At 45.4% G+C, this 19,615-nt stretch overlaps 1 protein-coding gene and 1 long non-coding RNA gene across 3 annotated transcripts in view; one reads left to right on the top strand and one right to left on the bottom strand.

Moving 5' to 3' along the window:
- The window catches only part of LOC138515549 (uncharacterized), a 50,539-nt gene extending 47,873 nt beyond the window's left edge, over window positions 1–2,666 (bottom strand). Inside the window, exon 1 of the long non-coding RNA XR_011282067.1 lies at window positions 2,608–2,666. This is a non-coding gene — a long non-coding RNA (uncharacterized lncRNA). The remainder of the gene's footprint in view (window positions 1–2,607) is intronic.
- The window catches only part of IQCM (IQ motif containing M), a 1,823,621-nt gene that overhangs the window by 1,738,968 nt on the left and 65,038 nt on the right, over window positions 1–19,615 (top strand). The gene's annotated exons all lie outside the window — the stretch shown is intronic.

Below are 19,615 nucleotides of genomic sequence, written 5' to 3'. Positions count from 1 at the left end.
TTATTGTGGAAACTGGATTTTCTATACAAACGGTTCATCTTGTTCAGTTTAAACTATAATTATAGAAGGAAACTGATTTGCTGTTTGCATTTATTTTCTTTTGGACAAAATTGTGGATAGTGAAGATTTAATTTACTAAGATTGAAATTATACAGTAATAGATCCCTTTGGAACATTATATTACCATTACTGATACTGAAATAGACCTAAAAACATTTCCATCTTAGGTATATGGTATGTAGAGAATGGTACATGAAATTTCAACTAAATTGCCTGTCAACATTGGAGTTTATGGGTCCACGATGAGATGTTCCAGGAGAATTAAGAAATTGCAGACTCTGCACCATGGGTTGTACAGTAACTCTCTTTCATGTTGTTGTGTTGGGGGTTGCCTTGTAGAACTCACTGGAATTACAGAAGTAGTCAAAAAGGAGCGTACGGCAGTGCAAGAAGTAAGGCAATTAAAAAAAAATGTATTTGCTTTTAGTTCAGGTCCCAGTACCTCTATCATTGAAAATAATACAATCCCACATTAAATGTATTCTTCAAAGGTTGGCACTTGCTAGAACAGTTTAAAAGAATGAAGAGGGAGAGCAATTACAATATTTGATTGAACAACATTTCTGTTAGGTACATGTTATGTTTTTTGCGACTGCAGGTTTTTACTGTAAGGGGTAGCTATTTACATTGGTGATTTTATCTAAAGTAGCACTACTACAATTTTTCAGGGAGCATCTGTTTTGTATGTGAGAGCCAAAAGGAATTGTTTGGGATAGAAACTAGATTTTTTATGCATCTGTGAGGGAGACACAAAACAAAGCTATTTACAGTTTTAGGGAGCCACGTTCCTGCAAGAGGACGTTGTATAAAAAACACATTTACAGAATGCCTGGATTGGCAAAGTCATCTTCTGGCAAGTGGAAGGCATAAACGGTCGTAGGTCAATGCATAGGTGCCTATGCAAATTGCTAAGGGTCAGCCAAAATAAATTCCAGAAGAAGTTACATTTTTTTGTTTTTATTTATTTCATTTCTTATAACACACCACTCGCCCTCAAGGCTCAGTGCACATGCAATGACGCCTCAGGTGTATGTTGCAGAGTGAATCAAAAAAGTGGTTGTAGACCCCTTCAAATAAAAGTAAAAGTTCACAGGTATGATATGATAGTTTATACCCAGAGGTTTCTAAGCGCCAAACTGGGGATCGAAGCTATGGTGCTCCGTGTCGTCTTGCTTCCAAGGTGAGCACGTTGCCCCTGAGCTGGACTAAAGCTATCTGCTTTAGGCTTCCAATCCATGGTTTTGGATTCAGTGTACTTTGCCTTATTACATAACACACAACGTACTTTGTGTTACAGGAAGGGAAGGGGACCGGAAGAAGAGATAGAGGCAGATAGAAGCAAAGTGGGGTAAACATCCCTCAACTGTACAGAGCTCTCCCTGTCTACACTAATCTCCATCCCCTTTCACTTCTCAATAAAATCAAAGTCTTCTTTGGTATGAAGCACCCTTTTGTGAGGCTACTCTTTTTGAATGGGTGTGATACTTTCATTCCTGGGCCCAGGATATCTGCCTGTTCAGTGGCCATCGCTAGAGGAGTGTGATACCTACCCTCACAAAGAGATCAAAGAGAGGTTTGCCTTTCAGGTTCCTGTCCATATCAAATTAGATGTGGCTGCAATAACTAGTGGAAGTACCATGCACATACCCTAACTTACTCATGAATTATCTATAGAGTTTACCCTGCCACACGCATAGGCTAATCATAACCATTGTATTTTGGAACAGGGTACGTATCTTAAATGCCACCCCAGGGCTGTAGTGACTTAGGCTTTCACTTGAGCTGTCAAGAGGGCTCTGCGCCACTTTAGGGTAGGTGCTGCAATGAGGCTACTGATGCAGTTGTGCACAGCTTTACAAATATGCTTTTGGCATGGAGCCTATGAAAGGGGAAACTGATCAGCAGATTATCCTTCCAGAGATGGAATTACCCACATCATTTTATGAATGAAAAGAAATTTAAAAAAGGGTGTTTGCACCCTTGGCAGATGGCAATTCCTCACAACATCCTCCCATGACACCTTTGCCCATGACGCATGTCCCTATGACTCATGCTCCATTGTCACACATGACACACACATGACACACAGTTACACCACATACACTTACAACACATACACTTCAGCATGGGTTCTTATGCAACGTTTTCTACACACATGTACGCCACATGTTCTTACAACACACGCTTTTAAGGCAAACAATCAAATTCAATGGACACCTACTATACAAAATGTACATGTAGAGGTAGAATTAAGATTTCCTACATGCACAATATTATACATATGAAAAGTATTTCATACATGCAGTAAGTGTAAAGCGTATGCCATATGCTCATACGCTAATACAATCTTATGGCAAACACTCATACTACATTTACTTATACTACACAAAGTCACACACGCTACACCATACTCCCCATAAGAAAACACTGAATTATAAAAAAATAAAAATTCATCCAGAATTAAGGTTCATCTAACAAAAAGTGAATGACAACATTAAGGTACAAACACTTACTCCATACCACTACGAATCAGAGCTTAACACTTACTTCAGTTATAAGGCAGGTTACATCTATCACATAGCTGAAATGAGTGTTAAGGTTTCATTTGTGTGTTGAAAGTGATGAAAGACTTCACTGAGTGACGCCCGCAGATGTCACAATTGATGCCATTTTGTACCTCATGTTTTATTCCTATTGTGATGTCATTTATATTTTCATGGACTGAGCAACGGGCTGGATTCCAAGTTATGATAGATTTCAATCACTTTTAACACCCACTGAATTGCATGGGTTTTGTTGCGATTAACTAATAAAGTTTCACTGATTTTGAAGGCTTTTGTTCTGCTGCATTTTATCAGGGGCCTACAAGAAATGGCCTTCAGTCATTGGACAATATGCAATAATTAAGACAAAAGACTGTGGCCCATATCCCACTCACTAGTAAATAACCAAGTCCCACTGGCCATGGCGACTGTTCACATGACAAAAATAAATCTAAAAGACTGTTGCTCATGGCCATGGCCCATATTCACCATACTAGTTCCTCGACAGGGCTCACTGTATATGGCCGTTGGACATGGCCACTGTCTGCTTGGCAACAATTAGACTAAAAGGCTATGGCCTCTTATCAATTTCCTAGGGCTGTGGTCCATATACCACTCACTAGTAAATAACCTTGTCCCACCAGCCATGACTTTTGGCTCTGTCCAGATTGCAACAATTAGGATAATAGCCCATGGTCCACTTTACCAATTTTTTCTCTTTCTTTCTTTCTTTCCTGCTATCTTTTCCCTAAGCAATTTCTTGCAGAGCTATAACTGTGATCCCCAGAGTGCTGCCTTGTATTGCATCGAGACACATTATCAAAGGTACGCAATGTTTTCAGTTTGCTGTGGTAATGTGCCACTACTAAAAAATTAAAAAGTCTCCATCACCACAGCCACACAACATTTGCTGCACTCCTCAATTTAGATCCCCATTTTCTCTTCACTGTATAAATCTCTCCTGACCCTCTCATTTATCCTCTTTCCCCTGCGAGTTCCCATGACACAATTTGTTTCAAAGCGCATCTTTTGATCTTCTCATGGTAACACAATCTTACTCAAAATGGGTCCTCCTGCCATCCGCACATCACCCACATAATCATTTCATCCTCCTCACTTAACCCTGATCTGAAATTACCCCTTTCCTTCCACCAAATGTATTTTTCAGCACTTTTCTTTTCAACCTAACCATGGGATTACCCTTGCATCAAGCAAAGAAAGGAACAAAAACGTTTTTTATTTCTGAAAAGCCACAGATCTACAAAGGACTAAGGATGCATATATTTTGTTTTACCTGGGTGCATGCTCTTCTCCATGATTTGTAGTCAACTTGTTTCTTATTTGTTACAAATCCTGGTACACCTTTTCAATGGAATCACCTTTTTCTACATTGGAAATTGAATACGAGTAGGCCAGAAACAGCTTTATTTCTGCACTTAATAACATTTGAACCATTAGAGGAATTTGGCCGAAAATTCCAACTTTGGAGGAGCATGTGCAAGCATTTCCTTTGGAGAATGTCATCCAGATCAGTCTAGACCGGCGAGTGGCACTCCCGTGTTGCAAATGTCCAAGTTCAAAATCGCCAAGAAGAAACTTCAAAGGTTTGAAGAAAATATAACAACCTTTATTCTGCAAAATACATAATATGCAGTTAAAATCTTGATTTCCTAGAATAGATCATGCCGGGAGGCATCCCGATGCGTTTTGCCACAAGCGTGTTGCTTGTTCACAGTAACTCCACCTCTTACCCAACAATGTAAAACACCTTAGTAACAGACATTGACAAGGTGACTTCTACTACAGCCTGAACACTGTGCGGCCATGTTGGTTAGGGCTTGGTACACACTATCCATGTTGCCAACAATGACAAGTTTGCTTCACCCTTTACTTTACCGCAGATGCATGTATTATATTTCTTCACAGTTACGATTCCGTTCTAATAAATAGTAGGAAAACTCTGTGTTCTTAATTGTGGGAGAGTGTGTTTTCACAATTGAATAATTACTCGGTCCTAATGTATAATACCTCAGACATAGGCATATATACCATGAGTTATTTACACCTGTGATGTTTGATTAATACATTTTAAAATCCATCACAGCAAAGGCACATTCGATCCTGATACGATGCAAAATACATTACGCCTAACCCTCAGACAATAAAGTGCATATTGCATTTATAGAAAAGCCGTATAGTGTGACAGCGACGAATGATTAATCTAATCAGATACGTAATGCCTTGCTCCTTAGCTTAAATTGGGAAAGTGCATAGTGCATCGGTGCATAAACATGTAAACATTTCAACAACCAATTTTAAGATTCACTTAAGTGCATGTTGCATCACTCTTGTGGGCAATAAAGTGAAAAAAACGTTTGTACATGAATATATGGACACGTCAATTGTTCTATTATTGTTCCATTAAAGTGCATGTTGCATTATTTCCAGGCAATAAAACTGGTTTGGAGGGAACATTGTGATGTCATACTAAATGTTTCTTGGTCTTGAGTGTTGCCATGAAGGTTCTGATGCTGGTCAATGTTCGTTGTTTGCATTTGTGAGGATTCCATGGTTCGCCAGTTGGAGGGTTGCAGGTCTTTCTGCTGGCTGAGCTGGGGGTCCATATGCTAAATAGCTTATGAATAAAGTGTGATGCAACATAAACGTGACTCTGCGTCCTCATCTTAACATTGGCAAGGAGGATCTTCGTCGAACAGACCCCCGCAGAGAGAAATTGCTGCTCCACTGCATGCGTGGCAGTGGCCCACTAGGGACAAGTTGCGGGTATCTGGTGCCTCCACTGCCAGTAAATGCTTCCCAAGCGCCCTTACCGTGCCTGCACCCCATCATACTGAATAAACTACCGAGAGACTGTTTCCCTTTCCCTGTCCAGGCAGCCAGTGTAATCTGGAAGCAGCTGCAGCTGCAGAGCGAAGCGATTCTCCCCATCTTCTGGCACTTACTGTATATATCAGTGTAAAGCCGCACACTGATTCAAGAGCTACCGCGATGGCGGAATAGAGGATCGATGTAACTGCACGGTGCCCGAGCCCTACTCGTGAGCCACACAGCAAGCAAGGAAGGGGAAAGGAAGAGAAGGGAGGCGCGCAGCGAGGCAAAGGAGGAGGAAATATAGGAAAGAGCTTGTTGCTGTTAATATTGTGCTGCATTAGCAACGCCACTGGAGAGCTCATCAAAGAAAGCTGGAAGAGGTAGCCCAGAGAGGACAGAGTCTCAAGCATACTTTAATTAGGAGTGGTGTTGTAGAAATCAAAGAAGGCTAGCCGAACGGCAATTTAAATGAGTACCAGGGCATGGAGGGTGCAGCAGCAGCACCGTGAATCGTAGGGGTTGAACGCCAGTGCAGGTGCAAGAGCAGCCATGCTCCTAGGATAAAGGATATCAGTGCAGCAAAGTGAAAGGGAAGAAGAAAAAGACCAGGGCTACCCGCCCATGGAGGGTAGTGCAAGATTGGGAAAAGTAGAGTGACGCATTAAATCAAGTGTGAAATAATTTTTTTGATAGTGCGCACTCCAGGCAAAGAAAAGTCTTTGTGTATACAGTGAGGTAAAATGGCCATGCCGAGTGTAGCGGGTCCACCCATGTTCATGCCCACACCGGGTCCAGCAAAGATATTGTAGGTTCAATGGAGGAAGGGCTTCATGCACTATATTAAGGCGGTTGGTTGCAACTCTTACTCCAATATGATAGGAAGGTAGCCTTGCTGATGCATTACCTAGGCTACAAAAGGGAGAGTATTTTCGAGACACTACCACAGCTGTCGGATGATGGCAGAGGTGATTCAACAAATGAATTTGAAATAACTCTTCTCAAGTTGGACCTACACTTCAACCCTAAAACCAGCACGATTCTAGAGCGTTTCATCTTCCGCATGCGAGTGCAGGAACAAGGAGAGTCAGTGGAAGAATATGTCACTGCTTTGCGCCACATAGCATTGTTGTGTAATTTCCAAGGGTCCTTCGATGAACACATATGCGACCAGTTTATGACTCATTGCAGTTCGAATAAAATTTGTGAGGAACTATGGTTGAGGAATGAGCCCACCCTTGACGAAGTATTGGACATAGCTAGGCGAGTGGAACACTTGTTGGCTTGTGTAGCGAAGCTAATAAGGAAAGAGTGCAATGAGGCAAAGGAGTTGAAGGTGGAAGTATTAAGTGTAGGCGATTCCAGAAACAAGAAGAAAGGCTAAGGACAGACAAGCCTTCCGGGGATCTGTGGAGGATAAAAGCAGACAAGGAAGCAACCAGAAGGGAGAGATGAGAGGAAAGACGGTGCTTCCAGTGTGCGAGTAGCAGTCATTTTGCAGCATCAGTGGTGTGCCCTGGGAGGAGGGCCACATGGGCAAAGTGCAAGAGAAAGGGGCACATTGCAAACTGTTGTAAGAACTACCAGCTTGGTCAATTCAATCAGAGGAGAGTGCTCTATGTTAGTGAAGAAGGTGAACTGAGATCATCAGACGAACAAGAGACATTAGCTGTGCAGAATATATCTGTTAATACTATAAATGTTGTGTGGAATGGAGAGGACGAGAATAGATGTGAGCATCCGTATGCATGCAAAAAAGTGAGCTGCAATGAAATACGGATGATGGCTAACTCGGGATCTAAGATTACCCTAATATCCAGGGAGGTTTTTGAAAGAGATGTAAAGGGAGATGTCCGGAATTTGTTAAGTCCTGATATTAATCCTGGGGGATATAACCAGGACAGAATAGAGTTTTTGGGATAATGCATGGGAAAGTTTGGGTTTAAAGGTCGCTACAGTGAGGGGAAAATATACATGACAAAGAAGGGTCTTCCGTTCTTTGGATGGAGAGAGCAACGGAATTTGAAGATAAGGCTCGATCCTAATGAGGTTGATCAGGTTTTATAGGTGGGTTGTACACCTGTAGAAGCACATCCTAATGTTTTCAAGAAGGGTGTTGGAAAGATAAACGGGGTCCAACATCAAATCATTTTGAGAAAAGTTAGTATACCGGTTGTTGCCAAATTGAGGTTGGTTCCGTTGGCCTTAAGGGAAGGAGTTAAGAAAGAATTGGATAAATTACTCCAGATGGGTATTATTGAGAAGGCAGGGGGAGTGGATTGGACTTCGCCTGTGGTAGTGGTGAAAGAGGGATCTGGTGAGTTGAGACTGTGTGTAGATTTGCGCGAGCTCAACAAATGTGTGTTGGTTGATCGACATCTGCTCCCGAATTTGGGAGAAATGTTAGCGAGGGTGGGGTGTGGAAAAATATTTTCGAAACTGGATATGGCTTCGGCTTACAACCAGATGGACTTAGAGGAAGGCTGTTGAAAGCTTACGGCGTTCATCACACATGAAGGGGTTTTCCAGTTTAAGAGGATGCCATTTGGGTTGGTGTCTGCTTCATCAGTGTTCCAAAACGGATGGACAGACTGTTCAGGGGAGTGAAGGGCGTCTTTTGTTTTCAAGACAATGGCCCTCATTACGACCCTGGCGGAAATCGAAAAACGATGGCGGAAATGCAATACCGCCATCGAATACCGCTCGGTGCGATTATGACCCGTCACCGTAAAGTACGATGCCATCAGCGACACCGTAGTGAACGCCAACGCAAACTGCACCAAGTACGCGCACGCGCGCCATGCCAAACCGTAATTACCACCATGGCGCAACGGTACGCGAATGCTGACCCTAGCGGACATTCACTTAACGCCATCAAGCATGGCGGAAAGTACCATTCCGCCATGGTGAGAATTACGGCATCGTGAACCAACCGTAAATGGCCCTACTGAGTGCCTGTACACCACTCCCTGCCCACATTGCACAACACCTCGTAGGTGCAATGAAGTTACACAATGCAACCAGTGAAATGTACAAGTCACCCATGCATGCCAACGAACAAATGAATGTAGGGGCTCCAAGTGCCTTGTGAGTGGCCATCCATATTTGGCATGGCACCATTGCCGTACTGATGCAGCACAGGCACGTGAAGGTTCAAGTACAGCAATATTAACTGAAACATGAGACAAAACAACAACAGGCCCCCATCGCTTGACACCAGTGTAAGGCAACATTCAAAGCAGTATCCTGAGGGAGACTGCACCAGCCCTGTACCCTTGCCAGTAAACAAACCAACCATCAGCATAAGCATGTACCACACAAGTTGGCAGAGTGACTGAGCAGCCAGGCTCATTTCAAGAGGGGCCAATGGGAGCTGCAGGGCACAGATGGCACGAATACAGAAGCTATTCCAATGGACATGACATCAGTCTCCCTCCAAGAAACGCACGCAAACACAGGCACCTGTGACCAGCCATTTTCTGATAATCACATCATTCCACCAATCCACCTGGCTGACCGGCATCTGTTACACAAAAGCTAATCCCCCGCCCCTGAGCATGACATCATTAAAACAGTCATAATGGCAGGCCCCATCCCTGACCTTACTGGGCTTCGTAGGCAAACGCGGCCAGTACAGTACCACGCAACTATACTCAGAAGCCGGAACCCAATGCAGATCTCCTCACAATACACCGCTCCACAAATAGGAATATGCTACATTACTTGCAAAGAATAACGCTACACGGTTGAAATCATAATCAAATTTGAATGCACATCAAATTCACCAAGCCCATACAGCTATTAGGTCATAAACTCCAAAATATTTTTCATTACTGTGGGCTGCATCCGCAATAAATGACAAGCTTCTTCTTGTGTGACGCCCTGTTCCTTCATGGTACACAGGGGCTACATTCACGTTCAAAAAGGCAACATGGAAGCGCCGAGAACCGCAGGGCCGTCCCATTAGGTAGGCACTAGTCCAGCTGAAAGGCTGATATGTAGCTCCTAGCCACTAGTACTGCGTAAGGGCATGTGGCCCATTGGCGATCGTCCCATAAGATCGTAATGGTGCTCCACTGATTAACTCGAAGCAGCAGGTGTCGGGAGTAAAAGCCATCTGCAGGAGTGGCATACAGATGGCAGCGGCAAAAGGGGAGGAGATACCTGTCACCCAAATGAAATGAAAAAGAATAGCATGGGCATCAGAACTTCATTTGTATTACTCACTTCAATGATCACACTAAATCCACAGCCATATGCATGCTAGCCCACTCAAAAGGATTATTTCCACCCAAAAATCACTTGCGAATCATAACTATATAAATCGAGGTGAAAACACTATTACAAACGAGTGTTTGTGTGCAGGCGTCTGTTAAGACAGAATCCATTAGATGGGATTCGTAACGTGCATAGACACAAGTGTTTGAAGGCGCGTCGAGACAGGGAGGGTTCAACAAGGGCAGATAGACGATGGTCCCACTATGGCAGCTCTGCATCACATAGCGCAGGGGAAGGGGATAGATCCCGAAAAGCCATGTACATGGCAAACTCTCAATTAAATCATCTGTCCATGCATCCATACATCATTCCCTCATCCCGGTATGAAAACGCCTGATTATTTACTCACATCACATTTGAAACTTCCATTGAGTCTGTGCGTAATGCAGTCTGCAAAATCCACTGTGCTCCAGCCCGGAATTCTAGTGTTGTGAAGTAACATGTATTTGGGAACGTCCTGCCTTATCGTCCACTACGCTATTGCGCATCCCATACTATTCATATCAATCATTGCATTCTCGCCATGGCCCCTGTCCCAAGGACATTAAACAATAGAACGTTATATTTGCAGCCAGACCTGTGGGCGTCTCCTCGCCGCTAGCTGAAAACCGAAAGCGCTGTCCTTCGAATTCCTCATTTGCAACATCACGTCGATAAGGCATCTGTGACCGCTTGAAATCACAAATTCATCCATGTAGTGCGGCAGTGTGTGAAAATGGCAACTGGCTTCACTCACAAATGGGACGCCCCGCCCGTCGGTGAACCTCGGTACAGTGCTGCATGAGGGTCCAGCGTTAATCGAGTACTACATTCCACTGACCCTTCACAAATTTGTTCGCGACTGCAAAGATAGTATGTGAAACAATGGGACCATAGCAGAATGAACATATAAACCAATATTTCACTGCCATCGGGATTAAATACATGATTGTAATAGCAAGATGCCATGCGTCACATTGCAGCGTTGTGTGCGGGACGTGCTCGCCCAAAGGGGATTGCAGCTGGCACAGGTGGAATGAATCACCACAGGTGGAGGCTATACAGCCTGAAAACACATGAATTGCACACCCAACCCCCTCCCACAACCACACCCACTACAAAATGCTACCGGCAGAACTAGCGATGTTGGCCCTGGGGGACCTGATAGCACTGCAAGTACTACAACTTCAAGAAGAAGACGAACACCAACTACTACAACAACCGGCGGCACAGAGGAGACGCAGGAGGAGGAGGAGGGCAAGGCAGGGCCAGCAAGGCCCACCAGCACAGCCACTACCACCACGCAGGCAGCCCGCAATCCCACGCCTCCAAGCTCATCCGTTCAACCTCACTGCTGAGCAGATCCACACCCTCTACCGTTTGGACCGGGACACCATAACCGCCATTGTGGACATGACACACGCTGACCTTGTCAGCATGATAGATAGCCCAACCGCCATCCCACCCCTACTGAAGGTGGTGTCTGTACTCCACTTCCTGGCCACAGGCACCTACCAGCACACAGTCAGACAGTTGCATGGCATTTCACAGCCACTGTTGTCACGGACACTATCGCAAGTGCTCGATGCCCTCCTGAAGCACGCAGACGACTACATCTCTTTACCACGCTCGGAGCAGGAGATTACAAACACAAAAGTTGGATTCCATGCACTGGCCGGCATACCGGGTTGCATTGGTGCCATCGACTGCACCCATGTGGAATTGGTTGTCCCACATGCCATGGAGGCCCAGTACCGCAACCGGAAACAATATCATTCTCTTAATGTACAGATGGTGTGTGACTCCAACAGGATCTTTACACATTGTTGTGTCCGATTTCCTGGATCAACCCATGATTCTATGGTCTTGAGGAACTCTCCAATACCACCCTACATGGAGCGACACGCAGGGAACAGATCCTGGCTACTCGGTGAGTCTCATTTCATGCATGATAATGTGGGGTATGTGATGCGGCAATGACCTGGCAGGAAGGGGGGGGGATGCGTACGTAGCAATGTCATTCCACAAACATCCTTTATTGTCCACATACAGGTGATGCCGGGTATCCACTGAAGAGATGGCTCCTTACACCACTCCGGAACCCACAGAACCAGCATGAGGAGGACTACAACCATGCCCACTCACGTACCCGTGTAGTCATTGAACAGGCATTCGGCCTACTGAAGGGTCGTTTCCGCTGCCTCAGCAGGTCTGGCGGGGCACTCCTGTACCGCCATGAGAAGGTTGCAAAGATGGTCATGGCATGTGTCATGCTACACAACATGTGCGTACGTAGAAATGTGCCCATGCCCCCTGACGCAGAACTGCAAGCACCTGAAGATGGTCATGATGAGGGTGGGGATGTGGCAGCACCTCAAGGAGTCCGCGAGGCACAGGAGGACCGTGAAATTCGTCAGAATATCATAGATTCATGCTTCTAGCACTCACGCCTGGTGGCTGATACATGGACACGGGACTTGTGGCACTGTGTGTGTCTGGAACATGCACAATGTGGACTGTACGCCAATAATGGCCTCGTACACAAAGATCAATGTCCACACATCTCATTGGGTGATTATGTAATGTTTATAGCATATGTGAAATTATGTTACACACCCCATCGACCCGCCACCCAAGAAAGCTCAACACCCCCCCTGCACCCTCCTACCTCCCCCCCGAACACCAGTGTCCAAAGATGCTCATTGTCAGTGGGCAGACGCTATTGCAAGCCCCCTATCCGGGTATCAGGGGCACCCCTGCCTGTGGAGCGCAGGTTCCTCCCAGATCTACGTTGGGGGCTGCCCTGGACGGAACTTGCAACGGATGATGTCTCTGCCTGCTCACGTCCATGCATGTCCCTAAGGGTTTGTGAGAGCTCAGTGAGCACACGGCGCACAGCGGCAAGTTCACCACATACATCTTTGGACGTCGCATGCAGTTCCCCCCTCAGGCTCTCGGTGCTTCTCTCCATTTGTACCCTTAGTGTCTCTGTACTTCTCTCCATTTGTACCCTTAGTGTCTCTGTGCTTCTCTCCATTTGTGCCCTAAGTGTCTCAGTAGATGTTTCTATGACTGCCTTAGAACCCCCACATTTATCAGCATGCTCCTTGAGGAGCGTGGCCAGTTGCTGCTGTTGCACGATCACCTGGTCGAGGAACTGTTGCCTCTGCTGGGCCATGGCCATTTGCGGTGGTGTCACAGAGGGGCTGAGCACCTCATGTTACCTTGCCACAGGGCTTGTGGGGGATGGCCAGTCGTCGTCTTGTGGGTGCCCCTGCGTGGTATCCTCATGGTGTACGGGATGAAACAAACAGGGGGATTGAGACAGGTCATGGATGGGTCCTACATCGACAGCACCGTTTTCTGTGTCGGAGCATGCTGCCATTAATGCAGTGTCACCTATGGTGCTGCTGCCACCAGAAGCAGTGCCTTCTGTGGCATCCATTGGGGGTACCTGTGGTGCTGCTGTTGTGGGCATGCTGGCTGCTGGGGTGCCTGTTGAAGTCCCCTCCTGTGTGCTGCCACTTGATTTGTGCTGCTGCCGTGTCTTGATCCGTGCAGCTGAGGTGGAGGGTCTTTGGCCGTTGGTCTTGGCCCTCTTTGCAGGTGTGCTGGTAGGGGTGTCCTGGAGCTCGTCGTTTGAATCGGACCCTGTGGTGGAGTAAAGGAGGGCGAGCGTTATTTATGGGTCTGTGGAAATTGGAATTGCAATGTATCACATGCATTGGGGTGGTACCTGAGGGTGATTTGGGTCAGGGCCTTGGAGGTGGTTTCATTTTTGTGTGGATTGAGGATGCAGTTGTTTTGCAGCCTGCAGTTAGGGTGTGCATGCTGCACGTGTAGAGGGTGTTTTTAGGATTTTTAATTATTTATGTATTTAATGTGAGTTTTAAAGTGCGCTATCAGGCCAATGTATGTGGACGTTCTCCTGGACATGTGTTTCTGTTGCACTATGTGGACACATGGTACTTCACATGATTGGACATTGTGGATTTAGCATTGTTTTATTTGGCCCACCTACCTGATTCTTCGGATGTCTGCACTCCTTTCTCCATCCCTCCGACTCCCTCTATACTCTCCATTCCAATGGTGGAGGCACAGATTTCTTCCCAGGGGGTCAACTTGATGGGTGATTCCGATCCTCCCCCGGTAGCTGTGGCAATGTTACGGTTGGCAGATAGTATGCTCCGTACGCGTATCCGCAAGTCGTCCCATCGCTTTCTGCATTGCTGTGGGTTGCGGGGTGCGGTCCCCACCGCACTTACCCGCTGTGCCACCAGGGCCCATATGGCCTTCTTGTTCGCAAGTGCGTCCTGGTCATTTGCGTCGAGAAGACGACGGCAGCATTCTCCTGGAGGGTCTCTGTGAGCACGGTGAGTTCCTCATGGGAGAAGTGGACCTGCCGCTTGCGGTCGCACGCTTTTTTAGCAACTTTTCCCATTTTGATTGTTTTAACTAGGGTGGCTAACGGGTTGGGATGTGTCTCAGGGTCGGATTTTTAATGGTTGTGTTGGGATTCTGATTTTATAGGTGTACGGCGTGCTGTTTCCCGTTCCGGCCCCATGTTTTTACTTCCGTTTCCGTATATTTACGGTCACCGTATTTTGCGATTACCGCTCATTACGGTGACCGCTATGATGGGTGGCGGAATTGCACCTAGGGCGCCGTACGACGGCGGTGAGGGGCGTTTCGGGGACATTTCCGCCATCGCGGACTTTGCACTTCCGCCATGGCGTAATGCTCGTGCCCGATGGGTCGGAATTAGCCGCACTTTCCTCCATCGTGCAATGGCAGAAACGCTATTTACGCTATGGCGGTCAGGTCAGTTACTTTCCGCCAGGGTCGTAATGAGGGCCAATGTGCTTGTGTGCAGTGAGTCAGTAGAGGAGCATGATGATGTCTTGGATACTGTGTTAAGGATATTTGAGGAGAAAGGGATTACATTAAAAGAGGAAAAATGTGAGTTTACGGTATTCAAGGTAGAGTATTTAGGTCACAAAGGGTCTAGAGATGGAGTGAAGCCAAAGGAGAGTTTGGTTGATGCCATAAAGGAAGTGAGAACGCCTGCCAACAAGGCGGAATTGACGTCCTGTCTAGGGATGACACAGTTTTACCAAAAATGTGTAGAAAATTATGCAGCCAAGGTCATTGAATTGAGAAAGATGTTGAAAAAAGGCGCTGTGTTTCTATGGAGTGAGGAGTGTGAAAAAGAGTTTGTGAGGATAAAAAGGGAGATTGACCTAGCACGCTCCCTTTGGGTTGCTGTGATACTAGGAGAACCAGCGTTATAACGGTCGATGTGAGTGACGGAGGTGTTGGTGCTTTGCTGTCACAGGTTTGCGCGGATGGGTGTGATGAAATAATTGCTCATGCATCTCGAGGATTGAGAGGGGTAGAAATTAGGTATTCTGTATTGGTGAAGGAAGCATTGGCGTGTTACTGGGCTGTGGAGAGATTCAAAATCTTTGTGTGGGGGACACATTTTATTATTCAAATGGACCACAGACCTCTCAAGGTAATTTTTGAGAATAAGGGATTAGACAAAGTTTCGAGGAGGGTGGCTGGATGGGTCACCAGAATGCAATGTCATTGTTAGAAAATGTAGGTGATCCCTGGAAGGGATAATGTATTGGCGGATAGTTTGTCGAGATTGAAGGTAATGACAAGTGATGAGGTTGAGAACATGGACATGGGGATGGTATTTGTAAATACTGAGGGCATTGTGTCCAAGGAAGAATGGCGAGAGGAGGCGAACAAAGATGAGGTGATGGCATGAGTGATGACTTATGTAGTATCATCTGTTTGGCTCAACGGATTGATTTGTTGGAAGGGGAGAAACCATTTTGGGAGGTGAGAGAGGAGCTGTATGTGGCTGATGGTGTATATTTCAGATGGCAGCATGCAATGGCTCCCGTGGGTATTCGAAATAAAGTGATTGATTTGGCTCTGATTTGGCTCATTGTGGTCACATAGGCATTACAAAAATCAAAGGAGTACTGAGGTGTGATTATTGGTGGCCGGGATTTGATAAAGATATTGAGAGGAGGTTGAATTAATGTTTATTGTGTATTAAATCCGGTAAGAGAGTGGAGGCAAGGAAGCAACCATTGGTAGAAGTGGGTGTTCCCGTGGCGGTATGGAGAGATTTTGGCCATGGATATCTTAGGCCTGGTGGAACTTGGTTAACATAGGGGAAGGTTTATTGTGCTTATCATGGATCTGTTTTCTAGGTGGTGTGAGTTCAAAGTAGTGAGAGAAATTTCGGGAGAAAGCATGGTTGGTGTGCTTCAGGAAGTGTTTGCGAGGGAAAGCATTCTTACGGATAATGGTACACAATTCACTGGAGTGTGTTTTGTTAGGTATCTATGGAAATGTGGAGTGAAACATAAGAGATCAGCTTATTACCATCCGGTGACCAATGGAATAGTGGAAAGAATTACTAGGTGTGTGAAGGGGAGCATACGTATGAACCAAGAGGACGGCTATGATAAAATAGGTGGCCATCCAGGATAGATTGTGGGCTTTGCGCATGTCTCTGCATTCTACCACTGGGTTTGTCGCCTTTTGAATTGATAAGGGGTCGCAAGCCCAACACTATGGTGAGTCCACCGTGGGTGGGTAGGAGCAGAGAATCTGATTTAGTTGTGGATGGGGTGAGGAGAATGTTAAGGAAGAAACAGGATGAGTGGGTTATGCGAGAGAACCTGAGGAGGGGCAAGAAGGAGTTAAGGGTTGAATGCAGTGATCTGGTAAGGATCAGGAAAGGTATTGTCAAGAGGAAAGGTGATTCATTTTTTTCTGATCCTGTGAGGGTGGTTGCAGTGTTGAAAGGAGTGGTTCATGTGTCTGATGGTCAGGTGTGGAACAAAGACAGAATTGTGGTGATGAAGAGGGGTGTTGTGTGTGTGTAGAAGGAGGGAGATGTGTTATAATGTGGCTTGGAGGGAACATTGTGATGTCATACTGAATGTTCCTTGGTCATGTAGAGTGTTGACATGATGGGATTCTGAGGCTGGTCAATGTTTGTTGTTTACATTTGTAAGGATTCTATGGTTTGTCAGTTGGAGGGTTGCAGGTCTTTCTGCTGGCTGCACTGGCTGAGCTGGGGGTCCATATGCTTAATAGCTTATGAATAAAGTCTTATGCAACGTAAACGTTACTCCCCATCCTCATCTTACCAAAAACTAAGCCTGACAAAGTGCATAGTACATCTGTGCATAAACATGTAAACATTTCAACAGCCAATTTTATGATCCACTTAAGTGCATGTTACATCTCTCTGGTGGGCAATTAAGTGCATAATACGTTCATACATAGACATGTGGACACTTCAACAGTTCTATTGTTGATCCACTAAAGTGCATGTTGCATCATTTCCAGACAATAAAATTAAGCCTGACAAGAGCACTAATTGAAGTACCTATAGAGTGTTCATTCACAGAGCACCGATATCAGTAATTGGTGATTGAACATGGTGCTTAACGACTAGAACTCGAACAATAAAGTGTGTGGTGCATTATATATGAGGTGGAGTTTGTATTCCTATGCGACGGATTCGCGTACTCGTTGCAGATATTGGGAGGATAACGTCACGGGCATCTTCGCCACTCATTCATGTAATCGGAGCCAGGTATACTAGTTGCCTGTGGCAAGACGGACGCAGTTCGAAGAAGAGTTCAGTCTGCTTCCTGTTTCCCGGCGAAATACTGCTTTTCTGAGGAGCTGCAGGCACGTGGTGCTGAGAGTGCTTGTTTCTTTAATTGCAAGCCCAACCTACAAATACGAACTCTCCGCGCGGAGCTCGGCGCGGAGTTCGAAGCAGAGTTCAGTCTTCTTCAGTCTGCTGAAGTCCGCTGAAGCAAACGACAACAATCTGCTCCTAATTAACATGAAACACATGACGATGAATGGTGAAAAAAGTGGTCCGCAAACGCGGCATAAACTTTTGCAGCAGAGGAGGAAACTCGAAACTCACCTTAACCTGACCGTAGAGGCATGCGAGGTAAGCGATGTTTCATCCAACACCGTCACTGTTTTTGCGAGCGAGTGTGACTCTGAAAGAGAGTTGAGCACGCAAGTTTGCTCCATGCAACATCCTCTTTCTTTGAGCGCAATAGTTTGCCAGTTTCTACATCACCAACAAACAATGCGGCTGTGTACAATGTCATCAAAAGACAAAATGTTAGAAACAGAAACGATCGCAGCAAAGTCTGTTGTAAACACCTTCACGAGTGTAACGATCAGTGATAACAGTGCAAGAAAGCCTGTTACACTGTCCTCATATAGGCTTCCCTTTCAAGGCCCCCCCCTTCTTCAACGTACATTGATGCCTTGGAAATGCCTTTTGATTTTGATATCACGGATATAACGGATTCAGATATGCTCGAACTGCACTTACCTTCAGACATCGTTTCATTGCCCTATGTTCCCAGCATCGGAACAAATACAGCACTGCAAAAAGTGGATACCGACAAAGAGCCACGTCCAGTCATTGATGACAATGGTAATTGCAAAACTGCAATCACAACCACAACAAAATCAAATTTAACGGCTAGCCATTCCACGCCGATCATAAATAAGAACTTGCGGGTGGTAGGAGAATCGACACCTGACACTCAAGAGGTAAGGAAGTTACCGAGGAATGACCCTGTGTCTGAAAAACTTTTGAACCAAGCGGTCATCCTAACTTTGCTCGTAGCAAATGAGGCCGATAAAATAAACTCTCATTTGCAAACGAACAACGAAAGAAAGGGTAATCGAAACGCCCAAACTGATCAATTAAGCAGAAAACCTAGTGATGACAACGGTACCTCAAAAACAAAAGCGATTATTAAATCCATTGTAACACCAACAAGCACACTCACGTTTGACGCAGCGGCTCGCGAGGCACGCCTTGCGGAACGGCTGAAAGCTGATTACCTCCAAATACAGGAGCATTTGGAAGCAAGTTACTCACAGAAATATGAGACCATGCCGCAATTAAAACAGCACACACAGACTAACAACGCTCTTTATGGGAAAGAAATTATTGAAGAAAATTCGACTGGCGGCAAATCATCTAACCAGAACTTGGTGCAAGAAAATATACGAGCCCAAACCAGTAAAACTCGGACTGACACCGAAGGTGAAAGGAGTTTGCCATTCTCAAATGCTCATCATAAGGAGTCAAATGTGTTAAATACAATTGAAGGTTCCCAAACACCACCAACAATAGGTCCCATTGACAGAGAAACAAAAGAAAATCTGTCAATTGCGGCTAGTGTGCAGATACATAACAATGTACTGGCAGCAAGCTCAATTGCACTTTTACCTTTTATGAAACTTTATGAAACTATAAATTATTCCATGAAGGACCAAAGTTCACTTCTAGTCTCTATTACTAATAAGCTAGAGACATTGGAAAGATTCACGGAAAATCTGTCACTAAGACTAGAATACGAAACAGAGACCTCGCGAAATTGGCAATCGCGAGTGAACGAGATAATAAAATGCGAGGCAAGTGAAAGATCAGATCTTATTGACGCTGTCATCGAATGTACAAAGTGGATGCGTCATAATGTCTCTTCACGGCAAACTTGTAATCCCTATATGTGCAAAGGTTGAAGTAAATCAGCCCAAGCGAGCATGTCTGCTAAGGCGATGCCTCTGCCTACAGAAATTAGGCCATGCACGGATACGCAACCAATGTCGCTGCCACGCATCATCATAGCAGATGAGCAAATTAATGCGAACCACGAAACAATGAACTTACAAGTGGCGTAAACCATTGCTGACCAAAATCATAAAACACAACAAGAGATAATTTAAAATGGAGAAGTAAATCCTCAAAAAGCAAAAGAACACACAGCTCCTAAAATTGTCACAATGGCGGCTAAGGAGAGTGAACTAGTGGCCTCATCAGCCTGTGGAAATCCAATTTTATCAAA

The sequence above is a fragment of the Ambystoma mexicanum genome, chromosome 6q, assembly GCF_040938575.1.
Source record: "Ambystoma mexicanum isolate Mex_15411 chromosome 6q, UKY_AmexF1_1, whole genome shotgun sequence".
In the NCBI taxonomy this organism is placed as follows: domain Eukaryota; kingdom Metazoa; phylum Chordata; class Amphibia; order Caudata; family Ambystomatidae; genus Ambystoma; species Ambystoma mexicanum.
This window is presented reverse-complemented; position numbering and strand designations above follow the sequence as displayed.